This window comes from Saimiri boliviensis, chromosome 2 (genome assembly GCF_048565385.1).
Source record: "Saimiri boliviensis isolate mSaiBol1 chromosome 2, mSaiBol1.pri, whole genome shotgun sequence".
NCBI classification, from domain to species: Eukaryota; Metazoa; Chordata; class Mammalia; order Primates; family Cebidae; genus Saimiri; species Saimiri boliviensis.
Window position 1 is genome coordinate 47698859 of NC_133450.1, and position 21688 is coordinate 47720546.

The 21688-nt window shown below is 41.7% G+C and overlaps 1 protein-coding gene across 2 annotated transcripts in view; it reads left to right on the plus strand.

The window, feature by feature from the left end:
• NFATC4 (nuclear factor of activated T cells 4) overlaps positions 1-21688 on the plus strand; it is a 34469-nt gene that overhangs the window by 826 nt on the left and 11955 nt on the right. For both annotated transcript variants that reach the window (XM_010334991.3, XM_074393268.1), the window contains exons 2-3: positions 6642-6732; positions 21264-21384. The gene's annotated coding sequence lies outside the window, so the exon portion shown is untranslated. The remainder of the gene's footprint in view (positions 1-6641; positions 6733-21263; positions 21385-21688) is intronic.

Genomic DNA, 21688 nt, shown 5'->3' on the forward strand with positions numbered 1-21688 from the left:
ATTACCTTTTTATGGATGAGGAAACTAAGACACTGAGAGTTTAAGTACCTTGCCTAAGCCCATATAGAAATAATGGCTCTGAACCATCAAGTTTTCCTGTTTTCACATAGACTTCAGGGCTGTACCACTCAGCTGGTCGTGCAGGTGGTTGGGGAAGGTGTGAAGCATCCAACGATGTAGTGAAGGACCCCTATCTGTATTCCTGCCCAGTCCCTATTGCTGCTCTTGAGAGGCAAGTCCTTGGCATTGATAGGGTCTTATATGCCCTATGAACAGGAGCTGCTGGAGCTGGCAGGCCCTAAAACCACTCCCAGGGCATTGTGGTAAGGCTAGATATATCAGCCCAGCCAGAAGGTTGCTGACATTGTGGTGTACACTGCAGTGGAAACACCTCAGAGCTTTCCTGCCCTCTCTCTTGCATGACAGCTCTTGCATGCAAACACCCTCATTAATATTCCTGACAAGCACATGCTCTGGACACAGGAGCATGTGCTTTGATAACCCAGGAGCAGGCAGAGTCTTAAAGATTTAGGGCAGAAAAAAGGTGTCCATATTTTACCTTTCTAAGGTCTGACCCCATGACTGGGGGTTGTGGGAACAAGCTAGGGCCAGCCCTAGGCACTCAGTCCTTCACAGGTAGACTCAATCCTGTGGGTTGTGTGTTGGCTCTCACTAAAAGGTGCTCACCTTGGTACTTGCTTTCCATTTTGTCCAGTGGTCCATGGGCTGGTTGAGGCAGAAGTGACTAGCAGTTTTTTCTAGAACAACTCCTGGAGAGCCATGTCATGGCTTCTGGTGGGGTCAGCTCATGCTATTTTGGAGCTATTGAGGGAATTGTTCAACCGTAGTCTCCTTAAAAGCCAATAAATGGCAGGTACCCAATAAATATTTGTTGAATTGAATGAATAAATGAACAATCAAAAATACTGAGCCTTCCTTAGGCACTGATCATCCTAGATAAAGCTCCATATTCATTAGGAGGAAAGAAGAGATTGGGTTCCTGTAGGGATTGAGGGCTCTCACCTGCACAGTTCATGAAATCCATCTGAAGTAGGCTTTAGTATAGAGATATGGTGGTATCACACAGAATCTAAGAAGGCAAGAAGTGTAGCAGGTCCTCAGAAAAGCCTAGTCAGAAGCTGAGAGCCATGGGAAGGGGCAGCTACTCCCTTTGTGATTCTCTTTAGAGAGAATAACCTGGGCTCAATATCTCCACTTGAAGGGAGCAGGCAGAAGGAGTTGGAAAGGCATCATAACTGTTTTTTTTCAGATTGGGACAAGACCCTGAGAATCAGGGATAAACCACTGTGAAGCACAGGGTTGGGTGTGGTATCAGGGCCTATACTACGTTTTGACTCAAAATAAACAGCCCCTTTAAAAGAAGGAAGAGCAGGGAGAAGAACCTTAGATTAAGTGCCTAACAGGACCCTCAGCCTCCAGCAAGGCGGCATGGCAGAGGCAGAGGCTCATTCCTGGATTTTGGAGCCCTGGTCTTTTCTGAGGACTGCTGTCTCTGACCACAGATGTCCCAGGCTTTTGAAGTCTACTTGGGTATTTTTTAAAAAATTTAATTAGTATTTTGTTTTTGCGACAGAGTCTCGCTCTGTTGCCCGGGCTGGAATGCAGTCATGTGATATCGGCTCACTGCAACCTCTGCCTCCCAGGTTCAAGCGATTCTTCTGCTTCAGCCTCACGAGTAGCTGGGACTACAGGCATGCACCACCTTGCCTGTCTAATTTTTGTATTTTTAGTAGAGACAGGGTTTCAGCCATGTTGGCCAGGATGGTCTTCAACTCCTGACCTCGTGATCCACCCACCTTAGCCTCCCAAAGTGCTGGGATTACAGGTGTGAGCCACCGCACCTGGCCTTACTTGGGTATTTCTTATTCCTTCAGTTCCCTGCTCCTGATTGTCTGATTACCTTCAGTTCATCTCTGGTTCCCTATCCCTGATTGTTGTAGGGGTAGGGGATTGTGGGGGATCTATGTGGTCTCTCTTTGTATATTCTAGTCTTAATTCCCATCTGTTGTGTAAGAGATTCTAATTGTAGACCAAATAGTATTAATTGAGGAGAGAATTTTCATTGTCTTTAGCGTTTAATTTTTTTACAATGGGCACGTATTAATTTTATAAACAGTTATACAGAAAATAAATTCATGATGCATGCAAAGATTTAGTTATAAAGATATTCACTGACACGTATTGCTTATAATAGTGAAATAAATAGAACTCTAAATATTCCACAATAAAAAGTGATTGAATACATATGCAATGGACGACTATGAAGCCATTAAAATTATGCTGCAGATCTATACTTATTAATATAAAGGTGCTTATCATATATTAAGTGGGGAAAAAAGCAAGTTATAAAATGATATAATCACCTTTTTGTTTATTTTAAAAATAATTTTCTAGTTGTAGAACAGATTTGATATTCTTCAGAACCTCCTATAGCAGATACCTAAATGCTACAGAAAGTGCAACATACATATATATTTAAATTCATTAGTGACCTCCCAAGAAGGTAAAGGTAATTCCCCCAAGGGCATACCTCTAAAACCAGCAAAATAAAATAATACAAAACAAAAAAGTAAACAGTAAGTAAACAGAGAGGTTAACTAGAAACCTAGAGCTTTGGGATTTGTGTATAGGTATGGGAGTTGGGGGAGAACTCAAGAATAAGCCCTGGGACCCAGGAAGATGGGAGAGATGAATCTGAAACACTCCTATTCCCTATAAAGCTGGGACCCTGAAAGTGGCTACATTCTTAGTGGAAAGGGAAAAGTCCACTGCTCATAAGGGAACCTACAAGGAAATCCACCTTGGATGCAGCACTAGATATTAAAATTAATAAAAATGTTAGTTTCCATGTGAGACTTACTCTTACATTGACCTGTGGTTGGAAGTTTTACTTTCCCTTAGATCAAGTAAACCATAAACTGAAAAATTTAAGTGGCTCCAGATTATTAATGCTCCCCAGGGTCAAGTAGCAGCAAGTCAAATCCTCCTTGGAGGAAAGCATCCTCAATCCAGGCTTCTGCATTAAATTCTGCCAAATATAAACTCACAAAAGATTACTAAATACCTAAGGCTTCAAACTATCATGAAGGAGAAAATCAGCAGAAAGAATAATCAACAGGTTTAAACTTTTAAGGACTTCAGAGTTTGGAATAATCAGATAAAGAATCTAAAGAAGCTATTGGAAAATGTTTAAAGAAATAAAAAAACAGCCGGGCGCGGTGGCTCAAGCCTGTAATCCCAGCACTTTGGGAGGCTGAGGCGGGTGGATCACGAGGTCAAGAGATCGAGACCATCCTGGTCAACATGGTGAAACCCCGTCTCTACTAAAAATACAAAAAAATTAGCTGGGCATGGTGGCGTGTGCCTGTAATCCCAGCTACTCAGGAGGCTGAGGCAGGAGAATTGCCTGAACCCAGGAGGCGGAGGTTGCGGTGAGCCGAGATCGCGCCATTGCACTCCAGCCTGGGTAACAAGAGCGAAACTCCGTCTCAAAAAAAAAAAAAAAAAAAAAAAAAAAAAAAAAAAAGAAATAAAAAAACAGAGTAGAAAAATAAAAGAGCAAGGGATAAGAGATCATAAACAATGTCCAGATATATCTACAAAAAATAGAACATCAAGAAATAAAAAGTGTATGTAACCGCTAAAATGGAACCATAATTTTGGTTAAACAGAAGATACAGCCAATGAAAGAATTAGTGTACTGAAAGATGGATCTGAAGAAATTCTCCAGAATGCAACAGAGACAAGCAAACAGAAAAGTTAAGAGACAAAGAAGGAGGAGGTCTAACATGTGAAATTGGAATCCCAATAGAAGAGAAGTGAAAAAAAAATGGGGACAAGGTAATATTTAAAGAGAAAATGGCTGACAATTTTCAAGAACTGATGAAAGACAAGGATCCATCTGGGCACAGTGGCTCACACCTGTATTCCCAGTGCTCTGGGAGGCCAAGGTGGGAGGATCACTTGAGGACAGGAGTTCAAGACCAGCTTTAATAACATAGTGAGACTCTGTCTCTATAACATAAAAATTAAGATAAAAGATTGCCAGGTGTGGTAATCTTAGCTACTTGGGAGGCTGAGCTGGGAGGATTGTTTGAGCCCAGGAGTTGGAGGTTATGGTAAGTTATAATTGCACCATTGCACTCCAGCCTGGGCTACAGAGCAAGACCCTGTTTCTAAATAAATAAATAAAAATAAAAAGGCAAGGTCGGGTGCAGTGGCTCACGCCTGTAATCCCAATGCTTTGGGAGGCCGAGGTGGGTGGATCACAAGGTCAGGAGTTTGAGACCAGCCTGACCAACATGGTGAAACCCCGTCTTTACTAAAAACACAAAAATTAGCGGGGTGTGGTGGTGTATGCCTGTAATCCCAGCTACTCAGGAGGCTGGCAGGAGAATTGATTGAACTGGAGAGGTGGAGGTTGCAGTAAGCTGAGATTGCGCCACTGTACTCCAGCCTGGGTGACAGAGTGAGACTCCATCTCAAAAAAAAAAAAAAAAAAAAAAAAAAAAAAAAAAAAAAAAAAGACAAATATACACAAATATAGGAAGCACAATTTGTGGCAAGAAGGATAAGTATTAAGAAATTCACTCCAGTTACACGTCAGCGAAAACTGCAGAACAGTAAACACAAACAATATCAAAGGTTAAAAAGAAAGTATAGATCATCTAAAAAGACGCAGTATCTAAACTGGAAGTACACTTCCCAGTAGCCAAGTAAAAACCAGAAGACATTGAAGCAATTCAAGGTGCTCACAGACAGGAAAACTGTTCCTGAAAAAAAATAATTTTGGTGGGCATACAATTTCATGTTTACAGATAGGTTAAAAAAAGAAAAAAAGACATTTTCAAATAAATGGAAACTGAGTTTACCACCAACAAACTGTTTCCTAAGGAAGTTTCTAATGGATATGCACAAGGAAGATTTTTAAAAAAAATTATCCCAGAAGAAATGTGTGAGATGCAGGAAGAAATAGCCATTTCCAGTAAGGTTAAACATGAAACTAATTAGCATCATATCAGACCCTTAGAAATGAGAGAGGGTGGCTCACTAATATACATACATATATTTTGAGGTGGAGTTTTGCTCTTGTTGCCCAGAGTGGAGTACAATGGTGCAATCTCTGCTCATTGCAACCTCTGCCTCTAGGGTTCAAGCCATTCTCTGGCCTTAGCCTTCTGGGTAACGGAGATGACAGACAACTGCCACCACTCCGGCTAATTTTTAAAATATTTTTAGTAGAGACAGGGTTTTACCATGTTGGCTAGGCTGGTCTTGAACTCCTGACCTCAGGTGATCTGTCCGCCTCAGCCTCCCAAAGTGCTGGGACTAATTTTTTAAAAAAGATCTGCTACCAGTAATTCCACTTCTGAGTATATCCTAAAAGAATTGAGACTGGGTGCTGTGGCTCATTCCTGTAATCCCAGCACTTTGAGAGACCGAGGCTGGCGGATCACTTGAGGTCAGGAGTTTGAGACTAGCTTGGCCAACATGATGAAACCCCGTTTCTACTAAAAATACAAAAATTAGCCAGGTGTGAAAGTACATGTTTGTAATCCCAGCTACCCAGGAGGTGGTGGCACGAGTTTGTAATCTCAGCTACTCAAGAGGCTGAGGCAGGAGAATTGCTTTTATTCAGGAGGCAGAGGTTGCAGTGAGCCAAGATCGCACCACTGCACTCCAGCCTGGCTGACAGAGCAAGATTCTGTCTCAAAAAAAAAAAAAAAAAAAAAAAAAAAAAAAAAAAAATTGGAAGCATGATTTCAAATAGATAAATGTTCATAGCAGTATTATTCATAATAGCCAAAAGGTGAAGACAACCTAAATGCCCATCAATAAATGAACGGACCAGTCCAATACAAACTGTTGTATATGCACACCATACATAAAATATGATTTGGCCTTAGTAAAATTCAGATATATGCTATAACATGGATGAATCTTGAAGATATTATGGTAAATAAAATAAGCTAGTCACAAAAGGACACATATTGTATTATTTCACTTATATGAGGTACCTAGAATAGTCAAATTCATAGAGACAAAAGTGGAATGGTGGTTTTGTAGGGGCTGAGGAAAGGGAATGGAGAGTTACTGTTTAATGGATACAGAGTTTTAGTTTGGGAAGATGAAAGGTTCTAGAGACGTAGTAATGATTATGCAATGAAGTGAATGTACCTGATACCACAAAACTGTACACTTAAATTGTCAAAATAATAAATTTTGTGCTATTTTGTGTATTTTACCACCAAAAAAGATCTGCCAAAAATATGATTCTATGTATTAGAAAGGGATAAGTGAAAATTTGTATTAATAAACATTTAGCTGTTTGATTTAAACATCAAATTTCACTGTGAAGAAAGAATGTATATATACATATATGCTTAGAAAAATATATGAATGGACAAATGGGAAAGTGTTTAAAGGAGTTATTCCTGGCTGATGGGCTTACAGGTAATTTTTATTTTCTTATATTTTATATTCATATCTTTTTCTTAATGTATATGCTGCTGAGGTGAGTACTTATGCTCTTATTTTTATCTGTATTTTCTAATTTTACTAAAATGAGTTCATGGAATGAGTGTAGTAATTCTACAGTTCAGCTTCCTCTTTGTCCCCAGGACGCGCCCAGAGATGTACGCGCTTCCCTCTCTCACCTGCCACTATCCCGTCAATCTGTTATTTACTACTCCCTCCTGATTTCTTGCAACTGTAAGTATCTTCTTGGTCACTTTGATATTTAATGGATGTTATTAGGTCTCAGAGTTTCAATATGGTGAGTAAGATTTTGACAGACATAACAGGATAGAGGTGATTACAGTCAGAAAGAATGTTATGAGCCAAGGGCAAAGTCTATGGTGTGAACTTTACGCCTGCCAGACTGACTGAGTGGCCTTTCCCACCTCGCCCCCTGCCGGCAACAATGATAAAACTGGTCTTTTCCACACGACGGTTCACAAAGCACGTTCACAGTAAATCCTCACCAAGGGAGGTTGGACTTATTGTCTAAGGTTTACAGAATAAAAAGATCTCTCTCTCTCTCTCTTTTTTTTTTTTTTTTTTTTTGGTCTGGAAGTGAATAGCAAACATAGAGTGATAAGAAACCTCTTTTTACTGTGGCAGTGCAGATTCTCACCGGCCCCCCTCTCTCCACCCCCTGCTGACTCAGGGATGCTCCAACTTATGGGAGAACCCTTATCCCAGCTGCTGAAAACAAACCCTCCACACATGGGGAAAGGGTGCAACCATGCGCAAAAGAACTGTCACTGTTGGGGACTCAGCTATACTCAACTCAGGAAAGTCACAAAACAATCCTGGGTTTGAGAGAGAAGAGTTATGGGGAGAACTTTCCATTTGGACAGGGACTCCATCCACTGTGTCACCCGCCTCTCCCTATCCTTGGGGTGCTTTCTTTTGAGGAGCTCCCTCCAGGGCCCAAGTATTGCTTTTCTCCTTTAGGATTCCAAGCAGGTCCGAAGCCCTCTTTTACTTGTTTTTCCTTAGGAGAGCTGAGGGGCTGATGCTTTCACAAAGAACCACGCTGCCTTCAGCTCTCCTATCCCGCCTGTGCCCACCGTCCCAGCAAAACAGAATCCCCGTGCTTCATCTACTTCCTCACAGAGCTCATTTTGGATCTGTGTCCCAGAGCATCTCTTTGGCAGAACTTAAGATACCTCTCTGTACCATCAAGGAAAGGGAGGCTGGACAGGGTAACTATTTTGATTCTATATTAGCATGGTGGGACCAAAAATGTTTTGAACAGCTCTAAGTGTTAAGTGTCCACACACATAGAACCATAATGCATTTTCTGTCAGTGTGGAGTCCTCCCTTTCTTACTGTCTAGTTAATGTCAAAGATCTAATTTCTGTGCTCTTCCAGCCCCTCTCACCCCAGTGGAGCAGGCCACTGCTTCAAATTGCTTCCCCAGCTGGGTGTCCTGCTGTTTCTTTACAGGGAGTTAAGTATAGCCTAATGGTCAAGGGTATAAGCTTTGAAGTTAGGCTACCTGGGGTTGATTTCTGCTCTGTAGATTACTGGCTGTTTGACCTTTAGCAAGTTACTCAACCTCTCTAAGTTTTGGTTAATTATAGCACCTATTGGATTGGGTTGTTTTGAGGATGAAATGAAATGAGGATGAAAGAACATGGCAAGGCTCAGCAGGATAATGGGTTGTACCGAAGGAGGCTGGGTGCAGTGGCTTACACTTCTAATCCCAGCACTTTGGGAGGCTGAGGGAGGCGAATCACAAGGTCAGAAGTACAAGACCAGCCTGGCCAACATAATAAAACTCAATTTTTATTAAAAACACACACACACACACAAAAAAAAAAAGTAAAAAAAAAAAAGAAAGAAAAAAATTAGCCGGGTGTGGTGGTGGGCTCCTACTGTGGTCCCAGCTACTTGAAGGATGAGGCAGAAGAATCACTTGAACCTGGGAGGCAGAGGTTGCAGTGAGCCAAGATCACGCCACTGTGCTTCAGCCTAGGCAACACAGCGAGACTCTGTTTGAAAAAAAAAAAGGAGAAGAAAGAAAAGAAAGAAAGAACATAGCATAATTCCAGGCATGTATTATATGCTCAATAAGTGATAGGTAGTATCACACTAAGCATTGCTGTGTTTCCAATCTGAGGAACATATGTAGTTGACAATTTATTTGTAGAGCAGAGAAAATGGATTTAACTAATTTTCAGTGAAATAGCTCCCTCTTCTCCTGATAAAATTCCAGCCCCACCCCTTTGTCCTAGGGCCTTTTTAATGACTAACCCCTCAGGTCTCTCACTTCTTTCCCAGAGAACTGTCCTGAGGGAGTGACAGAGGAAGGCAGTGTGTCCGTCCCTGCCTGTGGTCTTGAGGAGAGAGGGCTTTAACCGAGGGTCTCTGGTTTCTCCGCTGAGAAGTATTGAATGTCTGTTGTCTGGTGCAAAGGTGCTCAACAAGGCTAACAGGGTTATGTTATTGACCCAATAATGGGCTTTGGGCCTGAGGCAGCCATTTGGGGTGCATTGGGCCACATGTCGTCAGGCTGCCTCTGATTTAAGCTGCAGCTGTGGCAAGCTTAACCTTAACCCTTAACCCTGCCAGCATCCCATCCAAGAGGCCTTACCTCTGCCTTTCTCCCTCAGCTGAGAGAAGTGTGGGAGAGGACAGGAACATCAGTGCCCTGAGCGCAACCCTCAAGCAATGGAGGGCACAGGTCAGTGCCCAGCCTCCTGTCCTTTCTGAGGTGTGTTCTCCAGTATTCCTCAGAGGGTCTGCTCTGAGCTCCACCTCAATAGCTAGCTCAACATGCACCTTTGGGTTGGCATTTTCTCCTTCCCTGACCCACATTTTCTGCCCCCTCCCTTCTAATCCCCAGGATCACCCTTTTAGGAAGTCTCAAGTCCAGGTCTCATGGGCACCGTTTTCAGGGAACACAACTCAAGACACACCCTTTGGCCTGTCTCCTCTTCATTGTTTCTCCCCTGAATGACTGTGTAACTAGGATCCTGATCTGAAAGGAAAGAGGAAAGGAAGGGAAAAGCCGGGGACCGGAAGGAATGTAAGCTCCTTGGAGTCGGGGCCTGATGTATATACGCGGGAGCCTAGGATGTGCTAGGGACTCTCTTTCACCTGTCACCTCATTCTAAGTCTAGCAACGAACCTGTGAGACAGAGTATCATTAGCCCCATTTAACAGATGTGAAACGGAAAAGGCCATGACAGTAACCAGCCGAAGGTCACACGTTGACTTTGTGGCAGAGGAGGGTTTTAAACCCTGATCTATGCTCTTTTTAGCTATCTTCCTTTTTGGGCAAAGTCCCTTGATAGAATCTGAAAGAAGAAAAACTTTGAATCAATAAGACGATTTTAGTTTAGTTTTGTTTTTTATTTTTAAATATGTTAACAGCTTTACTGAAGTGCAATTGACATCAATAAACTATACATATTGAAGGTATACAATTTGATAAAATTTGACACATGCATATACCTGTGAAATCATCACCACAATTAAAATAGTGAACATATTCATCTCCAGTTTTAGGCTGTTTTTGCATTACTATAAAGAAATACCTGAGACTGGGTAATTTTTTTTTTTTTTCTGAGACAGAGTTTTGCTCTTTTTGTCCAGGCTGGAGTGCAATGGTGTGATCTCGGGTCACCGCAACCTCTGCCTACTGGGTTCTAGCAACTCTCCTACCTCAGCCTCCTAAGTAGCTGGGATTACAGACATGTGCTACCACGCCCAGCTAATTTTGTATTGTTTTTGGTACAGTCAGGGTTTCTCCATATTGATCAGGCTGGTCTCAAACTCCCAACCTCAGGTGATCTGCCCACCTCAGCTTCCCAAAGTGCTGGGATTACAGACGTGAGCCACCGTGCCCGGCAGACTGGGTAATTTATAAAGAAAAGAGGTTTAATTGGCTCATGGTCTGCAGGCTGTGTAAGCATGGCGCCCCTATCTGCTCAGCATCTGGTGAGGGCCTTAGAAAGCTTACAATCATGGCAGAAGGCAAAGGGACAGCAGGCAAATCACATGGTGAGAGTAGGAGCAAGAAATAAGGAGAGAAGTCCCAGAGCAGATCTCACCTCAAAAGAACTTATCACCATGGGGATGGTGCCAAGTTATTTATGAGGCATCCACTCCCGTGATCCAGTCACCTTCCTCAAGGCCCTATCTCCAACATTGGGAATCACATTTCAACATGAAATTTGGAGGGGACAAACATCTAAATCATGTCACTCCCAAAAGCTTCCTCGTGCTCCTTTCAATCTGTCCCTTCTGCCCTTCTATACCACTTATTCCCTCTTTCTTGGGAACCACCAATCTGCCTGTTGTTGCTTTTGACTGATTTGCATTTTCTATTTTATATAAATGTATTCACGTAACATGCATTCTTTTTTGTTTTGACTTCTTTCACTCAACACGATTATTCTGAGATCCATCCGTGTTACTGTGTGTATCAATTGTTCATCCCTTATTGCTGAGTAGTGTTCCATGGTACAGATATGTCATAATTTCTTAATCCATTTACCTGATCATGATCAAACAAATAAAGCCCCTGTGAATATTCATGCAAAAGTCTATGGCATATGCTTTCAATCTTGGGTAAATATCTTGGAGGGGAACAGCTTAATCATAATGTAAGATTATGTATTAGTCTGTTCCCATGCTGCTAATAGAGACATACCTGAGACTGGATGATTTATAAAGGAAAGAGGTGACTCACAGTTCCACATGGCTGGGGAGGCCTCACAATCATGGTGGAAAGGCAAGGGATGTCTTACATGGTGGCACTGCAACCTTTGCCGTCTCGGTTTATAAAGGGAAATCTCCCTTTATAAAACCATCAGATCTCAAGAGACTTATTCACTATCAGGAGAACAGCATGAGAAAGACTTGCCCTCATGATTCAATTACCTCCTACTGGGTTTCTCCCATGACACATGGGAATTGTCTCTCTCTCTGTCTCTGTCTGTCTGTCTCTCTCTCTCTGTCTCTTTCTCTCTCTCTGTTGATACTTGCAATGTTACAAAGAAGCCCAAGCCTCATAGAGCAGTCACGTGTACACGGTACAGCCAGTTGCCCTGGCTAAAGTCTCAGTCAACAGCATCACCTGCTAGACATGGTGATTCTAGCTCTCAGCCTTTGAGTTCTCCACCAGACATTGCTGAACAGGTAGAAGCCTTGCTCACTGCACTGTCTGTATTTTTTACTCACAGAAACCGTGAGAGATAATGATCATTGTGGTTTAAAGCTATAAAGTTTTGAAAGTGATTTGTTACGAAGTAATAGATAACTAATACATTATGTGATAACTTGGAATGTTTGTGTGTAAAATTTTTCACCTGAGACACTTGAAAGCTATTAGCTTCAATCCTGGAGAAACAAAGACACATCGCAATTTTTGAAATTTATTGTGAAATGGGGCTTTTATGAGTTTTGTCAATCTTATTCTTAGGTTTAATATCTTCTTCCCTAAGGCCAGACACAGTGGTTCATGCCTGTAATCCCAGCACGTTGGGAGGCTGAGGCCAGAGGATTACTTGAGGCCAGAAGTTCAAGACCAGCCTGAGCAGCACAGGAAGACTGTCTCAACAAAAAATAAGGCACATCTGTAATCCTAGTTACTCAAAAGGCTGAGGCAGGAGGATCACTTAAGTCCAGGAGTTCAAGGTTACAGTGAGCTATAATTTTGTCACTGCACTCCAATCTGGACTTTATTTCTAGAAATTTATATATCTGTTACTTCATGGAAAAAAATTTTCAAAATTAAAATTAGCTTTCAGCCATAAAAAGAAATAAAGTACTGAAAAATAAAAGGAATAAAGTACTGATACATAAAACAATATGGATGAACCTTGGAAACATTATGCTAAGTGAAAGAAACCAGACACAAAAGGCCACATATCGTATAATTCCAGTTATATGAAATGTCAAGAACAGGCAAATCCATAGACGCAGAAAGTGGATTCATGGTTTTTAGGCATTGGAGTAAAGGGAGAATAAGAAGCGACTACTAACTAATAAGCATAAGATTTCCTTTTGGGATGATGAAAATGCCTTAAAACTAGATATGGTGATGACTGTGCAACTTCGTGAATATACTAAAACACACTGAATTATAGACTTAAAGAGTCAATTTTATGCTATATGAATGGTATCTCAGTAAAAATTAAAATTATTATTATTTTTTTTTGAGACGGAGTGCATGGGAACCAGGAGATCTGTGTTCCACCCAGTCCCTCACACTTGGCCATCCCAGCCACCCCTCCAGCTCTTGTTACCCAGGCTGGAGTGCAATGGCGTGATCTTGGCTCACTGCAACCTCTGCCTCCTGGGTTCAGGCAATTCTCCTGCCTCAGCCTCCCGAGTAGCTGGGATTACAGGCACGCCCCACCATGCCCAGCTAATTTTTTGCATTCTTAGTAGAGACGGGGTTTCACCGTGTTGACCAGGATGGTCTCGATATCTTGACCTCGTGATCCACTGGCCTCGGCCTCCCAAAGTGCTGGGATTACAGGCTTGAGCCACCGTGCCCGGCCAAAATTAAAATTATTAAGAAGTTTTATCAACTAGGAGTAAGAGATCAACAAATCTGTCTATACAGTCTATTGAAGATACATACATGAACATTTTTTTTTTTTTTTTAGACTGTCTCACTCTGTCTACCATGCTGGAGTGCAGTGGTGCAATCTCAGCTCACTGCCACCTTCACCTCCCAGGCTCGAGCAATTCTCGTGCCTCAACCTCCTGAGTAGTTGAAATTTCAGGCATGTGCCATCACACCTGGCTAATTTTTTGTATTTTTAGTAGAGACAAGGTTTCATCCTGTTGGCCAGGCTGGTCTTGAACTCCTGGCCTCAAGTTGATCTGCCTGACTTGGCCTCTCAAAATACTAAAGATCAATTTTGATAAGGTCATTGACGAATTTGTGAAAGTTCAGACTCAAAACAGAATTTGTAAGTTGTTTTTCATCCCTGTGATCAACCAATATAAGATACATATTTCCTTTTTAAAAACAAAAGGCAGGCCAGGCTTGGTGGCTCCTGCCTGTAATCCCAGCACTTTGGGAGGCTGAGGTGAGCAGATCACTTGAGGTCAGGGGTTTGAAACCCTGGCCAATGGTGAAACCCTGTCAGTACTAAATATACAAAAATTAGCCAGGCATGGTTGCAGATGCCTGTAATCTCAGCTACTTGCGTGGCTGAGGCAGGAGAATCACTTTGAACCTGGGAGGCAGAGGTTGCAGTGAGCCAAGATCATGCCACTGCACTCCAGCCTGGGCAACAGAGAGAGACTCCATCTCAAAACAAACCCCAAAAGTATATTAATATCACTGAAATTATTAACCCATTGCTTTTTCCTTTTTTTTTTCTTCTTTGAGGATATCCTTTTTTTTTTTTTTAATTGTACTTTAGGTTCTGAGGTACATGTGCAGATCATGCAGTATTGTTGCATAGGTACATACATGGCAATGTGGTTTGCTGCCTCCATCCCCCTGTCACCTACATCTGTCATTTCTCCCTATGTTATTCCTTCCCCACCTTCCCACCCACCACTGTCCCTCCCCCAGCCCTCCCAACAGACCCCAGTGTGTGATGCTCCCCTCCCTGTGACCATGTGTTCTCATTGTTCAACACCCGCCTATGAGTAACAACATGCAGTGAGTGTTTGGTTTTCTGTTCTTGTGTCAGTTTGCTGAGAATGATGGTTTCCAGATTCATCCATGTCCCTACAGAGAACATGAACTCATCGTTTTTTATGGCTGCGTATTATTCCATGGTGTGTATGTGCCACATTTTCCTTGTCCGGTCTATCATCGATGGGCATTTGGGTTGGTTCCAGGTCTTTGCTATTGTAAACCCTGCCACAATGAACATATGTGTGCATGTGTCTTTATAATAGAACTATTTCTAATCCTTTGGGTATATATCCAGTAATGGGATTGCTAGGTTAAATGGAATTTCTGTTTCTAGGTTCTTGAGGAATCGCCACACTGTCTTCCACAATGGCTGAACTAATTTACACTCCCATCAACAGTGTAAAAGTGTTCCTATTTCTCCACATCTTCTCCAGCATCTGTTGTCTCCAGATTTTTTAATGATCACCATTCTAACTGGTGTGAGATGGTATCTCAATGTGGTTTTGATTTGCATTTCTCTAATGACCAGTGATGATGAGCATTTTTAAATGTTTGTTGGCCTCATATATGTCTTCTTTTGAAGTGTCTGTTCATATCCTTTGCCCACTTTTGAATGGGTTTGTTTGTTTTTTTCTTTGTAAGTCTGTTTTAGTTCTTTGTAGATTCTGGATATTAGCCCTTTGTCAGATGGGTAGATTGCAAAAATGTTCTCCCATTCCATTGGTTGCTGGTCACTCTAGTGATTGTTTCTTTTGCCATGCAAAAGCTCTGGAGTTTAATTAGGTCCCATTTGTCTATTTTGGCTTTTGTAGCCAATGCTTTTGGTGTTTCAGTCATGAAGTCCTTGCTTACGCCTTTGTCCTGAATGGTTTTGCCAGGTTTTCTTCTAGGGTTTCTATGGTGTTAGGTCCTATGTGTAAGTCTTTAGTCCATCTGGAGTAAATTTTAGTGTAAGGTGTCAGGAAGGGGTCCAGTTTCAGCTTTCTGCACATGGCTAGCCAGTTTTCCCAACACCATTTATTAAACAGGGAATCCTTTCTCCATTACTTGTTTTTGTCAGGTTTGTTAAAGATCAGATGATTGTAGATGTGTGGTATTGCCTCCAAGGCCTCTGTTCTGTTCCATTGGTCTATATCTCTGTTTTGGTACCAGTATCATGCTGTTTTGATTACTGTAGCCTTCTGGTATAGTTTGAAGTCAGGTAGCATGATGCCTCCAGCTTTGTTCTTTTTGCTTAGGATTGTCTTGGCTATGTGGGCTCTCTTTTGGTTCCATATGAAGTTTAAGGTGGTTTTTTCCAGTTCTGTGAATAGGGTTATTGGTAGCTTGATGGGGATAGAATTGAATCTATAAATTACTTTGGGCACTATGGCCATTTTAACAATATTGATTCTTCCTAACCATAAGCATGGAATGTTTTTCCATCTGTTTGTATCCTCTCTTATTTCCTTGAGCGGTGGTTTGTAGTTCTCCTTGAAGAGGCCCTTTACATCCTTTGTTAGTTGTATTCCTAGGTGTTTTATTCTCTTTGTAGCAATTGTGAATGTGAGTTCACTCTTGATTTGGCTCTCTGTAAGTCTGCTATTGGTGTGTAAGAATGCTTGTGATTTCTGCACATTGATTTTGTATCCTGAGACTTTGCTGAAGTTGCTTATCAGTTTAAGGAGATTTTGGGCTGAGACAATGGGCTCTTTTAAATATACAATCATGTCAGTTGCAAATAGAGACAATTCGACTTCTGCCTTTCCTAATTGACTACTCTTTATTTCTTTTTCTTGCCTGATTGCTCTGGTTAGAACTTCCAATACCATATTGAATACGAGTGGTGAGAGAGGGCTTCCTTGTCTAGTGCCAGATTTCAAAGGGAATGCTTCCAGTTTTTGCCCATTCAGTATGATATTGGCTGTGGGTTTGTCGTAAATAGCTTTTATTATTTTAAGATACGTTCCATCGCTACCTAGTTTATTGAGAGTTTTTAGCATAAAGTGCTGTTGAATTTTGTTGAAGGCCTTCTCTGCATCTATTGGGATAATCATGTGGTTTTTGTCTTTGGCTCTGTTTATGTGGTGAATTACATTTATAGACTTGTGTATGTTGAACCAGCCTTGCATCCCCAGGATGAAGCCTACTCGATTGTGATGGATAAGCTTTTTGATGTGCTGTTGCATTCGGTTTGTCAGTATTTTATTGACGATTTTTGCATCTATGTTCATCGTAGATATTGGCCTGATGTTTTCCTTTTTGTTGAGTCTCTGCCAGGTTTTGGTATCAGGATGATGTTGGTCTCATAAAATGATTTGGGAAGGGCTCCCTCTTTTTGGATTGTTTGGAATAGTTTCAGAAGGAGTGGTACAAGCTCCTCTTAGTATGTCTGGTAGAATTTGGCTGTGAACCCATCTGGACCTGGACTTTTTTTGGTTGGTTGGCTATTAATTGCTGCCTCAACTTCAGCCCTGGTTATTGGTCTATTCAGGGTTTCACCTTCTTCTCGGTTTAGGCTTGGGAAGGTGCAAGTGTCCAGGAATTTATCCATTTCTTCCAGGTTTACTGGTTTATGTGACTAGAGTTTTTTGTAGTACTCTCTGATGGTAGTTTGTATTTCTATGGAATTGATGGTGGTATCCCCTTCGTCATTTTTTTTATTGCATCTATTTGATTCTTCTTTCTTTTCTGTTTTATTAATCTGGATAGTGGTCTGTCTATTTTGTTGATATTTTCAAAAAACCAGCTCCTGGATTTATTGATTTTTTGAAGGGTTTTTTGTATCTCTATCTCCTTCAGTTCCACTCTGATCTTAGTTATTTCTTGTCTTCTGCTAGGTTTTGAGGTTTTGTTTTTTTTTATCTTGCTCCTCTAACTCTTTCAATTTTGATGATAGGGTGTCAATTTTAGAGCTTTCCCTGCTTTTCATGTGGGCATTTATTGCTATAAATTTCCCTCTAGACACTGCTTTAAATGTGTCCCAGAGATTCTGGTATGTTGTGTCTTCATTCTCGTTGGCTTCAAAGAACATCTTTATTTCTGCCTTCATTTCATTGTTTATCCAGTTGACATTCAGGAGCCTGTTTTTCAGTTTCCATGTAGTTTTGTGGTTCTGAGTTAGTCTCTTAATCCTGAGTTCTAATTTGATTGCACTGTGGTCTGAGAGACTGGTTGTTATGATTTCTGTTCTTTTGCATTTGCTGAGGAGTGATTTACTTCCAATCATGTGGCCAATTTTAGAGTAGGTGTGATGTGGTGCTGAGAAGAATGTATATTCTGTGGATTTAGGGTGGAGAGTTCTGTAGATGTCTGTTAGGTCTGCTTGGTCCAGATCTGAGTTCAAATCCTGGATATCCTTGTTAATTTTCTGTCTCATTGATCTGTCTAATATTGACAGTGGAGTGTTACAGTCTCCCACTATTATTGTGTGGGAGTCTAAGTCTCTTAGTAGGTCATTAAGAACTTGCTTTATGTATCCGGGTGCTCCTGTATTGGGTGCATATATATTTAGGATCATTAGCTCTTCTTGTTGCATGGATCCTTTTACCTTTACGTAATGCCCTTCTTTGTCTCTTTTGATCTTTGTTGGTTTAAAGACCATTTTATCAGAGACTAGGATTGCAACTTCTGCTTTGTTTTGGTCTCCATTTGCTTGGTAAATCTTTCTCCATCCCTTTATTTTGAGCCTATGTGTGTCCTCCAATGGGTCTTGACTTTTTATCCAATTCACCAGTCTGTGTCTTTTGATTGGGGCATTTAGCCCATTTACATTTAAGGTTAATATTGTTACATGTGAATTTGATCCTGTCATTTTGATGCTAGCTGGTTGTTTTGCCCCTTAGTTGACACGGTTTCTTCACTGTTTCCATGGTCTTTACCATTTGGTATGTTTTTGGAATGGCTGGTACTGGTTGTTACTTTCCATGTTTAGTGCTTCTTTCAGGAGCTCTTGTAAGGCAGGCCTGATGGTGACAAAATCTCTGAGCAATTGCTTGTCTGTAAAGGATTTTATTTCTCCTTTGCTTATGAAGCTTACTTTGTTTGGATATGAAATTCTAGGTTGAGTTATTTTCTTTAAGGATGTTAAATATTGGCCCCCCACTCTCTTCTGGCTTGTAGGGTTTCTGCCAAGAGATCTGCTGTGAGTCTGATGGGCTTCCCTTTGTGAGTAGCCCGACCTTTCTCTCTGGCTGCCCTTAGCAATTTTTTCTTCATTTCAACCCTGGTGAATCTGACGATTATGTGCCTTGGGGTTGCCCTTCTTGAGGAATATCTTTGTGTTGTTCTCTGTATTTCCTGGACTTGAATGTTGGTCTGCCTTGCTAGGTAGGGGAAGTTCTCCTGGATAATATCCTGAAGAGTGTTTTCCAGGTTGGATTCATTCTCTCTGTCACATTCAGGTACAACTATCAAATGTAGATTAGGTCTTTTCATATAATCCCATATTTCTTGGAGGCTTTGTTCATTTCTTTCACTCTTTTTTTTCTCTAATCTTGCCTTCTTGTTTTATTTTATTGAGTTGATCTTCAATCTCTGATATCCTTTCTTCTGCTTGGTAGATTTGGCTATTGAAACTTGTGTATGCTTCGCAAAGTTCTCATGCTGTGTTTTTCAGCTTCATCAAGTCATTTATATTCTTCTCTAAACTGTTTATTCTAGTTAGCATTTTGTCTAACCTTCTTTCAAGGTTTTTAGTTTCTTTGCATTGGGTTAGCACATGTTCTTTGAGCTCAGAGAAGCTTGTTATTACCCACTTTCTGAAGCCTGTTTCTGTCAATTCATCAGACTCATTCTCCATCCAACTTTGTTCCATCGCTGGTGAGGAGTTATGATCCCTTGGAGGAGGACTGGTTTTTGGTATTTTCATTCTTTTTGTGCTGGTTTCTTCCCATCTTTGTGGATTTATCTACCTGTGGTCTTTGTAGTTGGTGACTTTCAGCTGGGGTCTCTGAGTGAACATCCTTTTTGTTGATGTTGAAGGTATTTCTTTCTGTTTTTTAGTTTTCCTTCTAACAGTCAGGCCCCTCTGCTGCAGGACTGCTGGAGGTCCACTCCAGATTCTGCTTGCCCAGGGATCACCCACAGGGGCTGCAGAACAGTAAGAGTTGCTGCTTATTTCTTCTTCTGTTATCTTTGTCCGAGAAGGGTACCTGCCAGATGTCAGCCTGAGCTCTCCTTTATGAGGTGTCTCTTTGGATATACAGGAGTTGGGGAGCTGCTTGAGGAGACAGTCTGTCCCTTGTAGGAGCTCAAGTGCTGTGCTGGGGGCTCCGTTGTTCCGTTCAGAGCTGCTGGGGCAGGTATGTTTAAGTGTGTTGCAGCAGAACTCATAAACGCCTCTTTTCCCAGGTGCTCTGTCCTGGGAAGGTGGGGCTTTATTTATAAGTTCCTGACGTGCTGCTGCATTTTTTCAGAGATGTCCTGCCCAGCAAGGAGGTAGTCTAGTCACAGTCTGCCAACAGAGGAGTTGCTGGGCTGCCGTGGGCCCTGCCCAGCTGCTGTGTGAACTTCCTTGTGGTTTTGTTTACAGAGGTGTAGTTTGAACAGCCTCAGTAATGGTGGACTGCCTTGATAATGGCGGACTGCCTTGGTAATGGTGGACTGCCTCAGTAGTGGTGGACTGCCTTGGTAATGGTGGGTGCCCTTCCCCCCACCAAACTGGACCATCTAGGTTCAGCTGAGCTTGCTGTGAAACTCTCAATCCAGAACGTTTCAGATTGCTGGTCTTTGTGGGGGTGGAACCCACCAAGCCAGATCACCTGGCTCCCTGTTTCAGCCCCCTCTTTTTTAGTTGAATGGGTGGCTCTGTGTCCCAGGCATTTCAGGTGCCACTTGAAATGGCCACCCAGATTTGTGTGAGTTTTTGTGTGATAACCTGTGAGGCCAGCTGAAACAGCTACGCTGGAAAGTCGTGGCACTTTTCAGCCTGGGAATATCCTGATCTGTGGGCAGGAAAACTCATTTGGAAATGTGGGATCACTCACCCTCTGTGTTGTTCTCACTGGCAACTGCACTCCAGAGCTGTTCCTATTTGGCCATCTTGGATCTCTCTCCTGCTTTTCCCTTTCTTTACTGTGTGTGTGTATATGTGCATATATACACACACACAGAGTAAAGAAACTTTGTGTGTATACATATACTGTGTGTACATATATACTCTCTCTATATACAAACTGTATATATACTACATATACATATACTGTATGACTGTAGAGATACACACTGTATATATACTTTATATACATGTATATTTGTGTATACATATATACAGATGTACAGATATATACACATGTATATATACATATATGTATACATAGATATACATATATGTATACGTAGATATACATATATGTATTCACATATATACCACATATAGTATATATGGTATATCTGTATATATACTATATAATATAGTATAGTATATGGTATATCTGTGTATATGACCTCAAAAGATCCACCTACCTTGGCTTCCCAAAGTTCTGGGATTAAAGGGGTGAGCCACTGTGCCTGCCTTTTTAAAAAATTATTTTCAGTAGAGACAAGGCTGTGTCTCTGTGTTACCCAGGCTGGCCCCTTCTCTTCAATCACATTCTCTATGGTGCCACAGGCAGTCTCAGTAGGATAATATTCCAGTTGCTCAGAGTAGTGACCTGTTCTGGATCACACCCTCGGATTGGCTTTTCTGCTTCCCAGTTTCACTTTTTCCATTGTTCCCCTTCTGTTCCTTGTGATTGCTTTCCACTACAAACTACCTGCATCCTGTTCTTGTCTCAGGCTCTACTTACTGGAGGAACCAAGCCTAAGACAGATTCCTGTGTAAAATGTGACATAATGACCCAGGAGGCCTGGGTTCCAGATCAACTCTGTTACTAACGTGATTTGTAAAAATCACTTTACTGAAAAGGTGGGCATTTTCATCATCATTTTCAGGTGGCACTATGGGAGAAGATCTTCAATCATTTGTTAACTGAGGGAAGAAAAGCAAGAAAAATGCCTGTCACGCACATAAAAAGAGCATGTGTGTGTGCACACATGTTACTAAATGCATACAAAATGGTGGACCATCATGGTTTACTACATATTTTTGTATAGCTTGAATTGTTTACAATAAGAATGTATATTAATTAGCTTTGTTTAGACCTCCAGGAAAAAAAGAAGACTGCATCTTGTGTAATTAAAAAAAGAATGTCCACCTACAAGGAAGTGGAATGATGCTTGTTAAAGAGCAGAGCAGAAGGCATAGCGGGCCACCAATCAAGGTAAGAAAGCCGAGCTGTGCCCTCGTAAGCGCTCTAGAAGGCAGCGGAGCTGACAGCGAGACCAGGCGGCGCAAGAAACCGCGAACCGAGGAAGGGCGGCTGGGTCTTTTTGGTCGCCAGGGGGCAGAAGTATAGGGCAACCTAAATCTGCAACTAACCCGCGGTTGCCCAGGCTCCAACGCCAGGCCGAACATTTCAAAAGTCATAAGTTCCATCTCTCTGCCGCAGCCGACAGATTGGAGGATTTTCAGAGTCAAGAGGATGCCCCCCCGCCCCCGCGCCCGAGAGAAGCTTGGCACTCCGA